The 16479-nt window shown below is 40.2% G+C and overlaps 1 protein-coding gene across 8 annotated transcripts in view; it reads right to left on the bottom strand.

Annotated features, from left to right (window-relative positions):
• LCP1 (lymphocyte cytosolic protein 1) overlaps positions 1-16479 on the bottom strand; it is an 84280-nt gene that overhangs the window by 38387 nt on the left and 29414 nt on the right. For 6 of the 8 annotated variants that reach the window (XM_055359613.2, XM_063697345.1, XM_063697344.1 and 3 more), the window contains one exon: positions 16131-16245. The gene's annotated coding sequence lies outside the window, so the exon portion shown is untranslated. Of the gene's footprint in view, positions 1-2480; positions 2589-15871; positions 16032-16130; positions 16246-16479 lie in introns of those variants that run through there. The other 2 variants (XM_055359611.2, XM_055359610.2) reach the window with 2 other exon arrangements.

Here is a 16479-nt window from a genome sequence, read left to right as displayed (position 1 = left end):
CTGCAAAAGCCACAAAGCCTGTTCATTTCTTAAATCAGTGAGTTTTGAGTTTCTGCTTAAAGGGTGCTGGCATTTCCCAAGTCAGTAGCGAAGGGAATTTCTGAGGATGAGTTATCATAAAAGTACCTGAACTTAAGTTCTCTAAAGTCTGAATATAGAAAAAATTTGTGGGAGTTTACTCTTGAACACAGTGCTGCAGAATTTACAGAAGAAAAAACATCCTCTAAAGTGAATGTAAAAATGTAAATGGAATTTTCTCTGAGGAGTTTCATAACTGATAATTAAAAGCAGAAAGGCTGGAAAAGGTGACCTGTCTAGAGAGAGATGCTCAAGGGGTGGAATCATTTCTGAAAGATGGTAGTGCTGGGCTAGTCAGTATTTTGATTCAATATACTGATGCTGAATCATATAACCTGCCAGGATCAGGGAGGCATCTGTGACCTGGTATCACCTTACCAAGGGACTCTTTTGAATGTGCCCCACTTTTCCTGCAACTTGATTCAGTAGTTAAAGTCAAACCGGACACTCAGGACTCAAGTTCCTAGCTCTGCCTCAATAAATTTCAGTACATTTCCAGAGGGGAAATTATACAACTTCCAAACATCTCAAGAACAATCAGTAATCCAAAAGAACACATCATCTAGAATAACATTAATATTGTAAGCTTTAGCATTAGACTATGACAACTAAAGAAACGAAAAATAAAATATGTAGGACTATGAAGCAAAATAAAATACCCATACATTTTTAAAAAGCCATCAAGATTAATCTATTTAAGGAAAAAACATTGTTTTTACTTAATCCTGTCCCCTTCATTTTATAAAGTAGACCACTGTAGGAGATCTTACTTTGCGAATATATGGAATTTACTATATATTCTTGGGATATCATATCTCTATGGATACAGATATGCCTAACTTTTACATAAAGGATGATTCAGAAAATATAATTTTAAAATGACTTTGTTTTTAAGAAACCAAATAATTATAAATGGCCTTAAAAACAGATGGCCAGTTGAAGGGACTCTGATGAATCTTTTTGTCAAGTCAGAATCTCCTCCAGATTGTCCTTTCTCTCCCTGCAGATACATGGATTCTCTCAAAGCCTACAGAATTCTTCTCTCTGCAGGCTCTGATGTAAATGCCACAGGGTGGAAGGTAGGGGGAAGGCTATTCAGGAGGAGAGACTCAACGGCTCTCCTCTGACACTATTATCTCAGGCCACATAAACACTTATGGGAAGCTAGCAATCCAGATTACTCCAAACTTCATCAACCTCATATTGCTCTGGGTACCTCTGGTTTGACCACTACACTGAGGGGCTTCTGAAGCTGTGTAGCACATCTTACAGAGCCTGGCTCTGTTGCCAGCTAAAGAGTTCTCATTCCTGCCTTCTCTCCCTTAGTACATTCCTGATACCTCTGTTTTCTACCAAGTTGCCCAGTCCCATTAAGGGTGTGACACAAGAACAAGCCTCCTGCAAGAAAAGGGGATACTCCAGGCTGGGGCTTGGGGAGGCCTTTCTGTGCCTTAGCATCTCTCTCCTTCCCTGAGCTTTAGACAGTGATGCTCCTGATACTAACATCTTTAAATTCTACAGCTACCCTTTAGCCCACATTCTACCAGAAGCAATTTAAGATCCAGACTTTCCCCTACTGAAAGCTCAGAGTACCCCAAATGCATCTTTTCAATAAATTGAATATTATTATGGGCTAGCTGTTTAACCATGATTGCACTATTACCTTGATATCAAATGCCATTCATTCATTCTTTCACTCCATATATGTGTCCGTATGCAAAGTACTGCCCTGGCTGCTAGGGGGTTGGTGAGGGGCTTCAGGCATGAAGCCCACAGTTAAATATCAAGTTTCAAATGCAGCACATGGATTACAGCTAATTTACTGTGAAATAGTTAATGCAATGAAAAGAGTTCTGACGATCAAAAACGAACAAGTGAAAAGGTTAAACACAAGGCTCTGAGGGAAAAATAAAACTAGATAAGTGTAAGAAATCAGCACAGAGGCTTATCAAAAAATAAAAATATAAAATACCTAAAGCAGCCCAGGCAATTAAGATAGTGAGATAATTAATATACTTGAACATCTCCAAAGAAATCAAAATGGAAATAACTGGCAGGAAATAGAAGGAAGTGCCGAGCTTGGCAGTCAGGAGACCTAGGCTGTGTAACTTCAGGCTCCATCTTGCCTTTATGGGACTCAGTTTTCTCATTCATAAATTGAGAAGCGGAGTCCGTTCTATGTTAAAAGTTCCAAAATTCTATGCAGTAGCTGACAAGTATACATACAAATTAGAGCTAGATTAGAAAGTATTGCAAATGAGCTGAGAAATAGCTGCTGGCGCCATCAGCAGCTGTAGCTTTGGCTCGGAGGTGCCTCCTGTGAAATGGAGCAAGTGAGGGAGTAGGCAGCTCCCAGCCCAGCCTCGCTCCTGGGGGCTGGGGGGCTGTGTTCCTGCTCTTACCTCAGCAGCACGAAAAGCTCTGTCTAGATGCATTCTCCTCACTGGCCCCAGGCAGATGCGCTCTGCTCAGCTGCCTAGCTGCTGGACTGCCCCCACACAGATCAGGGAAGTTCCCAGAGCAGCACGTGAGACCTGTTTTATGGGATGTTACCACACACAGCTTAAGACACGTTGATCCAGTTCACTCCTAGTTTCTAGGCAAGACGGTACTCAAACTGTCCCAGAAAGAGAGTCATCTACTATTTTGTTAAAAATATCCAAATAAGGAAATCCTACAACCTCTCTGGTGTCTCATATCCCTACTTTGTAACCTAAATCTTTTCTGATACGATTGAAAGTCTCTCTTGGGCTATTCTCAGAGGAAATAACAGGAGCTGTTCAATTCATAAAGATTCCATCACATGCCTTGGTCTCTTTATATTCTTGTAACCTGCTTTTTTAGGGCTTATTCTCCAAATCTTTCATAGTTTTCTTTGCTATCTTCTGGGTCTATGCCAACTTCCTTATAGAATGAATGTAGTAAGAATAGCAGTCATAGAATGTAGAGGTGGAGGGATCTTAGAGATGATCTATCTGGCCACTCCCCTGTCACAGAGGCATGAAATGACACCCAAGTTAAAGGACATGCCCAACATCATAGAGCTTATTGGAGGTGTGGCTGGGACCAGATTCCAGGCCTCCTTATTTCTCTTCTTTCCTCTTTAATAAGTTTTAAACCCTAAGATAGGACTCTTCTCTTTAATTAAGACCTTCTTCACATATAGTAAGAACAATCCCCCAAGATTTCAAATGTCTTACGAATATAATTTCATGTATGTTTCTTGTACATGAAGGGGAATTTTTCTAGGTATGGCAAAGGCACTGTTCAGGTTTAGGCTGCAATTAACATGCGCCAAATCACATACAAATATTGTGTACACTGGCATCTTCTAGGTCACGATAATTCTTACCCCCTGCATTTGTCTCTATACATTTATTCTATTTTTTTTCCTTAAAGAGACAGATCTCACTATGTTGCCTAGGCAGGAGTGCAGTGGCTCTTCACAGGTGTGATCCCACTACTGATCAGCACAGGAGTTTTGACCTGCTCCATTTCTGGTGTGAGCCAGTGCACCCACTCCTCCTTAACCAACCTAGTGGTCCCCTGCTCCCATATTGATGCCAAACTTAGTGCTGACACCCAATTGACATGGCACACTATAGCCCAGAACTCCTGGACTCAAGCCACCCCCCTGCCTCAGCCTCCCAAGTAGCTAGGACTACAGGCGTGCACCACCACACCTTGTTGTACATTGATTCTTGACCTTGCACTAAGGCCCTCCAAATTTCCTTAGCAACCAAAGAGCAAACCCAATTAAAACAACTCACCACGAGATGAAATGTTCAAAAGACAAGACAGCCAAATTCATAGATCAATAATAAAATGACACCCTCAGACTTATCACAGCAATCATCATGGTTTCAGGCATCCTGTTCTGGAGGCTGGGGAGAATCAGTGAGCCCTTCCTCCTCTGAGCTTTGGTCCAGATCTCTGTAGTGTGGTCCCTGTTTCCATTCATCTCTCCTAGCAGATTAGTGTCTGGCACATGTGAGGTACTCAGTAAATGAGCTGTGTACATGAACAAAACAATCCATAAACTAATGGTATACAGGACTTGAAAAGTCCCCTATCACCTTCTTTGAGGAGCTTAACAATAATATTCTTGTGTATATACTTAGACAATCCCATCCACTGAAAGGTATAGACACCCAAAACAAGGCTACTAAATGCTTCAAATTCACATTAAACCACTTTGCTGGAAAGACAACTTTGGTGAGTTAATTTGGTGTCTAAAGGGCAGCTGCTGACCTGAGGTAGTCTGTGAAACGGCACCTGTGCCTGCTGCCTAGCCCTACCTTGCCAGCCGCAAAAGCGTTTCTGTCTGAGATTGCAGATCCTGAGGCTGGGCTTCTTGGCACTGTTGCTGTAAAACCTGCTGGCTGCCGGTAACGCTTGGCAGTGGGTCTCTATCCAACTCTGTAGGGCCTGCTTGTAAGCTGAGTGCTGCTGAGGTGGGAGGGAAAGGAACCTTGGAGACAGAGCAGTGACTGAATGAGGGGCAAACCCACCTGGGATGCACATATGTGGTGTACCAAGGAGCAAGCTGGAAATATAGGTGCTAGCATTTACCTGCATGTAATTTGCGTCTCACTGTCTGAACTATGCTATTCATCCCCCAGTAATTCTAAATATCTGTCACTAAAAAAATTCATGCATTTGTAAATTTCTTCCTTCAATAGACATCTGCCAAACACCTACTTTATGCCAGGTCCTGTGTTAGATGCTGAGAACACACAGACGTGGCTTTGGCCTGTTGAGTAGGGGAGAGAGACACAGTAACTAGAATACAGCGAAACTTTTTAGATCCACAGGAAGAGGGAAAAAATAGCTCTCCCCTGGAGAACCAAAGGCGGCCCCCTAGAGGAAGTGACATTTGACCTAGATTTCAACAGAGCAGTAGGAGATTGCTTAAAGGTCAGTCTATCTTTTTCTTCATTCATCAGAGAGTCCATGCTCTCTCTATAGAAAGCCTATCTATTTGGAGTCAGAGAAAGGGCAAATAGCTAAAGAACAAATGAGAAGACCAGTTGGTCAATAATAATAGCCGTTAACATTAATGAGTGGTTAACTCAGTGCTAAATGTTTTACATGCATTCACATTTAATTCTCACCACAATCCATAGGGTATTACTATGATTCCCACTTTATAGATGAGGAAACTGAGGTTTAAATAGCTGGCCCAGGGTCGCACAGCTATAAACTGGAGTGGCCTCCTGCCTTTCCTATCATTTCTGGCTATGAGATTCCTGTATCTCGAGTTTCCCTGCCATCCTTTGGGGTTGCCCTTGAAGGTCAAAGCTCTGACCTCATGTTAATTAGGGAAACACATATTTCTGCAAGATTTTACTTAGGACTGGGCCCTTCCTAGGCTCTTTAGGGAAGTTCTAAATGTGTCTTCGGTTTCTCAACATCTTTAAAGGAAGTATTAAGAAGAGCAAGAACACAACCAGGCTTGATCTTTTCTGCCTGTGTCCCCCCCTGCCACTGGTGGAGAAAAGGGTCCTCTTTGCCCGTGGCCTCCACACCTCAGTCATTCACTCACATTTAATAAAGCACATACCTTGTCCTAAGTACTAGAGATACCAAGATGAACAGCAGAGAATCCTTGCTCCTGAGGGGCACACAGTCCAGTAAACAAAATAGTCACGCAAATGCAAGACTACACCAATATGAATATTTTAAAGATATTATTTGCATGGAGCTACAGGAGCACAGAGAATGAAGTGCAGTGGACCTATGAACAACACAGGTTTCAATGGTGTGCGTCCAATTATACGCAATTTTCTTCAATACAGTCAGCCCTCATTGTCCTCAGGTTCAGCATCTGCAACCAAATGTGGATGGAAAATACAAGTATTCACAGAATGCGAAACTCAGGGCAACCAAGGGCCGACTTTTCGTACATGCGGGTACCACAGGGCTGACTGCAGGACTTGAGTATGTATGGATTTTAGTACCGAGGGGGTTATTGGAACCAGTGCCCTGTGGATACCATGGAACAACTGTATTTAACTCTGCCTGGGAAGGCAAGAGAAGGTTTTCCAGAGAAGGTGGTGTTGCCCACTGAGCTAAGTCTTAGGGAACCAGTAGTTTTCCAAACAGACAAAATAGAAAAGGGCATTTCAGGCAGAGAAAATAGCTCTGCAGGGCGAGGCACGGTGGCTCACACCTGTAATCCCTGTACTTTGGGAGGCTGAGATGGGTGGATCACCTGAGGTCAGGAGTTCAAAACCAGCCTGGCCAACATGGTGAAAACCCATCTCTACTAAAAATACAAAAATTAGCCAGGCATGGTGATGGGTGCCTGTAATCCCAGCTACTCATGAGGCTGAGGCAGGAGAATCACTTGAACCCGGGAGGCAGAGGTTGCAGTGAGCTGAGATCACACCATTGCACTCCAGTCTGGGCCACAGAGCAAGGCTCCATTACATTAAAAAAAAAAGGAAGAAAGAAAAGAAAAGAAAGAGAAAATAGCTCTACAAAGCGCAAAGCAAAAGCACACAGAGGAAGCTGTGGCAGGTTGGGTGTGGCTACAGACAGGGATGCAGGAGGAGACCTCCAGGATGAGAGGTTGGTGAGGTGGTGTCAGCGTGCTGCTCGTTCTCACTAGCTCTTGTTTCTAGAGGCAAAACCTCGGTGATGCAGGCTATACTCCACTCACCACAGGTAATGTGAATACAAACAACAAAATAATTCTGCCCGGAAACCATTTTGGTTTGTTTGTGTGTGCATAGCTTTCTCCTTATGTCATTGTCTCCCATTTAGAAAATACTGCAAAGACAGGAGGGAACTGAACATGTTAGAATGGGGAAATAGGGGCCCTGGAGGGTGAAGTCACTCCCCAAAGTCTCAAAGTCCGTCAGTGACTGGTCCAAAAAGAGAAGTAAGTGGAACCTCTGGAGTCTTAGTTTGGTCGAAGCAATGCGTGGGAAAAACACAAGTCAGTTGGCATTTTAAGAACCTAAAGTTTTATTTAAAAAGCCCTTGAGATGCACGGTCTGTGAAATGTGCTTTACTTCTTAGATGTGTGGATCTAGGATACAGGGATACACCCATGTAAAGGCATTCCAAACAAAAGCTAATGTTCCTCGCTTCCTTTATGAAATTAGGCTCATTATATATTGTTTTTAAAATGAATCAACTAGGCAGTGACATGGTGTGGTGAAATGCTGAATTTTCTGACTCAACTATTTTTTGCTGTGTGTATTTGAATGTGTTACTTAAATTTTCCGAGCCTCAGTTTCTTCATCTTTAAAGAAGGGGTGCTAATAATGCAATCGCACCGTTCATTTCATAGGGCAGCATTAGGATTAGGTGGGACAGAGTGTTTAAAATATGTACAACAGTGCCTGGTGACTGAAGGGAGGAAGAGAGGAAGAAAGGAAGGAAAGAAAGAACGAAGAGGGAAGGAACAGAGGAAGTTAAAAGAAAATGTAAAAGAACTAGAACTTTTGCAAAATTATCTTGGAGAACAAATCCCAATTTCTAGTATAAACTGTAGGAAATATTGTCAAGTCGCAACTTAAAAGCAAAGATTCGTTTTGTGTATACTATGTGTTTTGTGTGGGTGTAAATCTAGATCTCACATCCATGCTCTATGTTTTAGTGTTCTCAGTCTGGCTTATTTTGGCTTTGGTACCACATTTCTTATTCGGAGTCCTTGAAGTCAGGTATTGCAGAACTGGTACATGATACCAACCCAAAGCCAACAGCATTGGTATTAGCTCATCCTGAGTGGTGAAGGGGCTCCGGGCTTTGCCTTGCCTGAGTACTGACAGTGGAAAGTACCTTCTTACAGTTGAGGAAGTGTGGCCAGAGTGGAAAAATGTACAGCAATCTTAAGAAAAGCCCAACCACATACACTATGAGCCATGAAAAGAAAAGAGATCTCTGGGCATCTGTGATGAGGACCACTGGGCAACATCTCCTCCCTGTCAGATGCACCAATGCTCAAAACTGATTCTGTTATCCTGCACTACACTCTACCTCCTCTCCACTCTCTAATTCTCCAGGCATTTTCACCATTGTAGTCTGAGCTGAAAAACAGTGAGACAATGTACAGCAGACATTTGTATACAAGCAATGATAACAGAAACTTCTATTTATTTTTAATAATGTGATCTCATTCTCAATAGGCTTCTTGGATTTTAGAATCTCTAATGACAAGCTTATTTGCAGAAAAAAACAAAAGGAGGAGTTACAGATAAATTGAGACAGGAAATTTGTATTAATTTGATGGGCTCTCTTTATCTTCATTTTTTTTTGAAAGTTACAGTTTAGTTGGTAAATATTTACCAATACCAACGTAAAATGGAATATGTATAACATTTCTTTTGTCAAAATTTTAAGTGCCTAAATAGTCTAATCTAATATCTTCATAGCTATTATTTTAAAGACTTCCCACCATAAAATCCTCAAGCATTTATATTTATTTCTCAAATATGTTTGGTATACCAGCCGACCTAACAAAAGGAGACTTGGGATCTCTTCCTGATAGAACATGTGGAATTATAGGCCAGGTGCAGTGACTCACGCCTGTAATCCCAGCACTTTGGGAGGCTGAAGTAGGGGGATCGCCTGAGGTCAGGAGTTCAAGACCAGCCTGGCCAACGTGGTGAAACCCTGTCTCTACTAAAAATACAAAAACATTAGCTGAGCGTGGTGGTGTGTGCCTGTAATCCCAGCTACTCAGGAGGCTGAGGCAGGAGAATCTCTTGAACCTAGTAGGCAGAGGTTGCAGTGAGCTAAGATTGTGCCTGGGCAACAAGAGCGAAAACTCCGTCTTCAAAAAAAAAAAAAGAAAAAAGAAAGAAAAGAAAATGTGGAATTACAAATAATCATTCAATAATCATGGAAACACAAAAAAGTATATAGACATATTATCAGGAAGCAACTAGTGGATCATGTTAGAAGATACAAAACAGTTTAAATAGACATGGATTATACTTTTAAGAAACTGCCAACATAAAATGAGAGAGAGGAAAGGTGTGAATCTTGACTCTGCCAGTTACTGGTTCTGTGACCCCAGACAAGTCACTTAACCCTCCCTGAACCTCAGCTTGGTCATCTGGAATAAGGATATAATTAATAACAACTTTACCTAGCTATGTATGAACATAAAAGAGTAATTATCTTTCAAGCGTTTGGCATGATGCCTAGTAAATATTAGGGGCTCAGTAAGTCAGTGGTGATGCTGGGTGGAGTAGATATGCTCCATATCTACATAGATGACAACATGGGAAAATGGAAGGGGAAAATAACCCACATCACACCTAGCGAGTAAATAGCACTTGCCTGATTTTATAGAGGAGGAAACTGAACTTCAGAGGCTCCAGAGACTTCCTCAGCCTCCACATTTACCAAGAGCCCAGAATATAAATCCAAATCTGTCTCTACCTTTGCTCCCCTTTCTTTATACCACATTTGCCTCTTTTGTGCCTGGGAGCTGCAGACACTCAGCTTTAAAGAACTGGTACTGGAGATACGATACTGGAGGAAGAACTGCGTGCAGTGAACAGTAGGGTGGGTACGGAGGGAGGAGAAAAACTGTGAATATCACCAGGTAGATGAAGTATCACAACTGTCATTCTCAGTGGTCACAGAAAAGAAACAATTCATGATATTTTGAGGAACAGTCCCAACATGAATGACAGCAAGAAAAGGAAAAAATCCAAAGTTTCCAAGGTGCCTACCATATTCCATATTTTCAAAGGGGAAACTTTAAAACTGTTTATAAAGCATTAGAAACAGAGGGGGAAGTTCAGTTTGCATTTTTAAGATGAGGAAAGAGTGCTCAACAGTGCAAAACTGCAGGTATGATCTTCTCTTTTTTCCTTACTCCCACTTTGCACCTATTACCTAGCTTTCTCTATAAAGAATTTATATCCCACTCTTCTTTGTTCAAGCTGGCCTTTCTGGTGAGGGTGATATGAGCAGATGATGTCACGGAGGTACAAAGGATCTACTTTTTAAATGTTACACCTGAGATTACTAGAGGCTGGGAAGGGTAGGGGGAAGGTGGAGGATAGGAGAGATTTGTTTAGATACAAAATTACAGCTAGACAGGAGGAATAAGCTCTCATGTTCTATAGCACTATAGGATGACTATAGTTAACAGTACATAGTTTTAAAATAGCTAGAAGAGAGGCGATTGAATGTTTCCAGCACAAGAAATAAAAAATGTTTGAGATGATGGATATGCTGATTACCCTGATCCCATCACTAGACATTGTATGTATTGAAACATTACTAGGTACCCCATAAATATATACCATTATATGTCAATTTAAAAATAAATAAAAACTTAAAAAACATTTTCAGGATGGAAGCTATATTGAATGCACTCCCATCTATTATAATCTCATGAATTATTATAAAAGGTTTTTATGGAAAAAAAAGTTGCACCTGAGGTTAATAAAGATCCACTTCTAATTTTAAACTTTGCCTAAGGAATGCTGAATAGGGAAAATATGCAAATTTTATACAAATAACATTTGTGTATCCTTTTACTTCACACATTTGGATACATAGCTTGGATAAATTTTAGTGACTACTACCAGACTGAGGAAACAAAATGCAGGGTATTATTTAAATACAAGGTAATTGTTCCATTAATTCACTTCCCTCTAGAAAGTGCAACCAGAAAAAGAAGGAAAGCAAATTATCTGGGAGATTGCAATTCACATGCATAATTAATCTGCTTGCTGAATTTGGTGTCAGCTTTTCTGCTATGGAGAACATAATCTCTTTTTCACTTTAGCTTATCCAGTCAAGAAGGAGTGTGTGAGTGAGTGTGTGTGTGTTTCTGTGTATGTGTGTTTCTTTGTGTGTGTGTGTGTGTGTGTGTGTGTGTGAGAGAGAGAGAGAGAGAGAGAGGGAGACCCTCGCTTCTGTCCATGTAACCGATGCTGAAATAAGAATCAATGCTGCAACCACAGAACTGTGGGTTTGCTAGTTCCCCAATTTAACATAGCTTTTCCTTCCGCCAGAAAGAGCAACTGACCATCTTTGAGAAACAGGCTCCTTGTACTTGCAAGTGGGGCTGACACAGCCATGGCTCTAAAGTTGAGCAAAACTTACTTAAATCCAGTAAGTGGATCACTTTTACCTCTCTTCTTCCACTAACATTTAAAGCAATGTTTCATTCTTTCTCAGTTTTTAGGACACTTATATTTGGCCATTACTATACAATCATAGATATGTGTACTTGGGTATAAAAAGTAGAATGTTCAATCTATTCATGTCTTATCAGTCACAACAGACTAGAAAATGTGAATGCCACTTGACTAAAATTATTCTAAACTTTAAAGGCCGGGCACGGTGGCTCACGCCTGTAATCCCAGCACTTTGGGAGGCCGAGGCAGGCAGATCACGAGGTCAGGAGATCGAGACCGTCCTGGCTAACACAGTGAAACCTGTCTCTACTAAAAATACAAAAAATTAGCCGGGCGTGGTGGTGGGCGCCTGTAGTCCCAGCTACTCGGGAGGCTGAGGCAGGAGAATCGCTTGAACCCAGGAGGTGGAGGTTTCAGTAAGCCGAGATCACGCAACTGCACTCCAGCCTGGGTGACCCAGGAGGCAGAGGTTTCAGTGAGCCAAGATCGCGCCACTGCACTCCAGCCTGGGCGACAGAGTGAAACTCTGTCTCAAAAAACAAACAAACAAACAAAAGACTAAGAACCTTTTAAAGTTTTTGAGGGTGGAGATCATGTTTTGTGACCCATGCAGAGGCCTATAATTGTTAACAACCAACTTCTACTCAGTCAAGTGTACAGAGGGGCTGACTACTGATGCTGCTGCTGCTGCTGCTGCTGCTGATGGTGATGATGATGATGATGATGATATGATGACACAGAATAATCTGTTTAATAAAAGCACTTGTCATATAGATGCATTTATTTGGGGGAGTATTATGATTATTTGAGCTCAACTTGAGGGCTTAGTTACAAATAAGCACCATGGTTTGCTACCTGTTTATTCCAGGAAGTTGCCTTGAAATTCGACAGTTAAGACAAAATTGATCCAATTGTAGAAAATTAAATAAAATACGTGAATGAATGAACTTGCCTTCAAATATGAAGAGGACACCAGACACTACCTCACAGGACTGTATGACAACTAAATACTTTCATAGGGTTAAAGCACTTAGAAAAACACCTGATTCAATGTAAGTATTAGCGTTATTATTAGGATGATTAATTGAAGCGCCTTCCACTCCCCCCCATCTCCCACCGATATCTTACAAGATGGAGCAGTTATGCAATTTCTGGGCAGACTGATGTAAGCATTGAAACTGACAAACCAAAACAACAGGAACAGTCAATAGTATAAGGCAGGAAGTTGGATCAGAAGGGAACTGAGGAAAGCAACAAGGAGATGCCATCTGGGGAACACCACGGCCACAGCAGCTGTAGGGAGATATCCCTAGGAAACCAACATCTAATCAGGAGGTGACTTCCGAGAGCCTCAAAATGAAGACACTGTAGAACATTAACACTTTTTTAAGAAGTGCGCTTCCATCTGGCAAAATAGGAACACTTGAAACTCTTCAAATCTGTGGACACTGATTAGTTTTATATTTTGATGTGTCCTAATTCTAATGTTTATTTCTGCAGTGTTCAATATACAGATGAAATAGTATCATTTCATTTGATATCTGTAAGTTGGGAAACTAGCAGATAAAAAAACACTAGGAAGAAAATTAGATTAACTGAAATAATGTCACTCTACTATAAAATCTACTATTAGTCATAAAGTCCAAGCCTTTATAATCTTATTTTATAAGTGTTTGACTCTTCATAAGTATAACCTTATAAGCAGATTTCTTAATTTTATTTTACCTAAGCTGATTTTAAAAGTTGCTTGCCATCTCTCCTGTATACACAGAAGGGCCTGTACTCTTTAGGTAACAAGGAGAAGTTGACTTGAGAATTTTCTGAGAATAATCCAAAGTGACTAAGTAAAAGTTAACAACTGCTCTTGTGTTCTTTGTCATCAAAGAGGCCCATTATTGGGTATATAGTTTTGGCAAGGGTAGCTAAGTTTTGGCCCAACCAATGTATTTATACTAAAAAAATGAGATTGTAATTTTCCCTGTTTGTTAGTCATTGTACAATTTTTTAAATTTCTTGAGGTCAATGTCTATATGATACTTTGAAGCTAAAATGAGACTAGGGCTTTGGTAAAGCTGAAACATGGTAGAATGCAAAATATTATATTATTGTTGCATCTTCATTCATAGCAATAAATACTCAGTAAATATTAAGTTAATAAGTACAATCAAAGTCTTTCATGCATATGTAAGAAGCTGAGAAAAAAAATACTTGTGACAAATTTTCAATTCAATAAATGCCTTTAGTATCTACATGTGCCAGGAAAGATGGAGAAGGAGCTCAGGTCTGTCAGCAAATAAGTACTTGAAACTAAGACAATGTGATTAATGTTATACTTACTCCAAGATCAAAGCATTGAGCAAATGCACACCAAAGAAACATTTAGTGGGGGCAGGGAGAAGATGGGAAGGCCTCCAAAAGGGTATGTTTCTTGAAGTCCGCCTTGAAAAATGATCAGAAGTTTTAAAAATAAAGAAGAATGCAATTAAAGAAACAGTTGCAGTGAAAAAGGGTGAAAGAGAATGGAACTTTCTGGTGGCTTGTGGTCTGGTGCACCAAAATGTGGGTTAGCAGTGGCGGGGGAGGGGATGGGGTAGTGGGAGGTTGAACAGAAGGAAGTGACAAGAAACAAGATTGGGGAAGTGGGTCGAGGCAAGTTTGTAAAGGCACACAATTCTTTAGTAAAATTATGCATTAATTTAAAAATAGTTCTTCAGCCCATTATTATATAAAACCTGCAATGGTATCTCTTATTTATAAAAATAAAAATGTTTGTAAATTTATTACAAAGTTTTTCTTCTCTCTCTCTCTCTTCTTTCTCTTGCTCTCTCTCTTTTATTCTCTCTTAAAACTGTGAGTGCCAAGATCTTGTTAGCTAGCTTCAGTAATAAAAGTCTATCATCACCTACCTCTGAGAAAAATATGCTGGCCTGGAAGGGAGGATCTGTAACACACACAGTCAGTAGGAGCCTGAAATCCTGGCCATCTACTGCCCCCCACCCCAACTGCCCAGTGACCTATGGCCGGTTCCTTCAATTTTCTAGCCCATTCCTTATCTCTAAAGGTAGCTGAGGGGATTAAACGAGGTAATGCATAAAGAGTAGCTGCTTACACTACGTGCTCATAATTATTGAGTGCTATTATTAATTTCCTGTCCTCTCCAAGTTAAATGGTACTTTAACAACAAGTAAATGAGACTTTACTTGTTGGTCTTCCCTTCCCCAAAGGGTTCAGAGATAGAATTATAAATGAAGTTAAAGCACTGAAATTGTTTCCCAAATTACCAATTGTTTCAAGGCATAATTTACAAAAGAGACAAAAATTTAAATGCTACAAAGAAAAGGGTCTCTGGGATTGCTAAGGAAATGTCCTCCTAGGTACAACTCCATCCCACCACAGCAGTGCTTGTTCAAAGGGCAAGACCTAGGAGATTTTTCCCCTGATGTTCCTGGGGGTGAGCTAGAATGAAGAGGAATATCTTTGTAACATATGGGGTTGATGCTTTAGCAATGTAAACTTAACTTTAAACAGGGGACCTTTATATTTTGAATGAACTTTCGCATAGTTCTTTTTTATTCCTTCATAAATATAAGAAAAATACTGACATTCCTTCACATTCGAATCTATTTTATTCTCATTAATAGTTTTACATAAAATAAGACACAACGTATTTTTAGTCTGTTCTTTTACGGGGTTCAAGTCCCTCTTCTCTCAGTTTCACATTTTTGCTTGTTTGAAAGTATTCAGGTGAGATGTGCAAAGTAACATTGGTGGTCACATTTTGCAGTTTCCAGAAATTCACATTTATAGGTAAATGATTAATTCTATTCAAATTTGTCTACACAGACATTCTTTAAACAATTATACTTAATAGAAACCAAACTTATGACAAATGTATGCAAATTCAAAATCAAGATGTGTGTGGATAAGCCACCTTTATTTGCTTACTGATAGTTCTGACAGAGTAATTTTAGAAAACAAGTTGCTGTGTAAAAGAAAAGTTCGGTTTCGATAAACATCCTGATTAATGTTTGCATTTCCAGTCTGAATGCCTTTTATAGTTATCATTTGTCAATGGTTCTTAGTGTTATGTGATAGTGATAATTAAGTAAAAGCTTATACTACAAAATCCAAAGTGTCTATGTTTGGGCAAAGTTTCTGAAATAAATATCCCATATCAACTGTATAAAAATTTCTATTGTACATAAAAGCCTTTCTCCCAGAATATGAGTGAATATTCATTGATATGGTCATAAGCATAACAAATAATTCAGACAATCCTACAAAAACACTACAATTAAGCATTACACAAATTGCTTTTATTTTTAGAGAACAAATGGAAAAGAGAAAACCTCTAATTCCATGTGGTTATAAAGCACGCCCATTAAAAACCCTTGGCGCCAAAAATCACTCAAATAACCAATATCACATTCAGTAACATATGACTCTAGATAATTTATCCACTAAAGTACTGTAAAGAAGTTTTTTAGAAAAACAGAACCGCAGGAACTAAAATTAAACTACCCCCATTAAGCCAATAAGCAGTACAATCTAAATTATCAATACGCGCTTTTCCTGAAAACATTTTAAAGAAGATAAAATCACAGTAAATAGCCTCCGTGAAATAGAGCAATAGAAATAAACCAGAACATGGTTTGGTTTTAAAAGGAAAAAGAAACCTTAATTTTGGGCAGAGGTGATAACTGCAGATAAGTTGAGAAGAACCCAGCCCAGAGAGCCGAGGTGCTCCATCTTGGATGGCCACGCGAGGTGGCGGCAGATGTCCTGGCCAGTTAGACAGTGGCAGGAATCACAGAGGTCTCAGGTGACATGCTCAGATCTCTGGTCCCCTGAAGGCAAAACCCACAATCCACAGAAACAGTGCCGAAGTGCATCACAAGCGCTTAAAACCAACAAAAACACATGAAGAAAATTTACCTTGCAGGAAAAAAGCCGTCCTTGGTAGTACTGGTGTATGACCAGGAACCCCTTCTTTCTGATCTGCAGAACAGCTTTGTCAAGCCCGGGTGTGTGGTCACAAGGCAGGAAGTGACTAGAATGACAAATCATCAGCCAGGAAAGAAAAAGATTTTGTCTTTATAAGGACATTTTAACTTTTTTTTTCATGTCCCCGCCCCACCAAAAATCACCTGACAGAACAGGTCACAGTGAAATTCAGACACCTCCTACCACTTCCTCTTTTTTTTTTTTTTTTTTTTTTTTGAGACAAGGTCCCGCTCTTTTGCCCACCTCTTTATAAGCATTTTTCGCTCTCCCTTTCTCCTCC

Source organism: Gorilla gorilla, chromosome 14 (assembly GCF_029281585.2).
Source record: "Gorilla gorilla gorilla isolate KB3781 chromosome 14, NHGRI_mGorGor1-v2.1_pri, whole genome shotgun sequence".
In the NCBI taxonomy this organism is placed as follows: Eukaryota; Metazoa; Chordata; class Mammalia; order Primates; family Hominidae; genus Gorilla; species Gorilla gorilla.
Note: the sequence above shows the minus strand (reverse complement) of the source record. Positions and strands in the feature narration are given on the sequence as shown.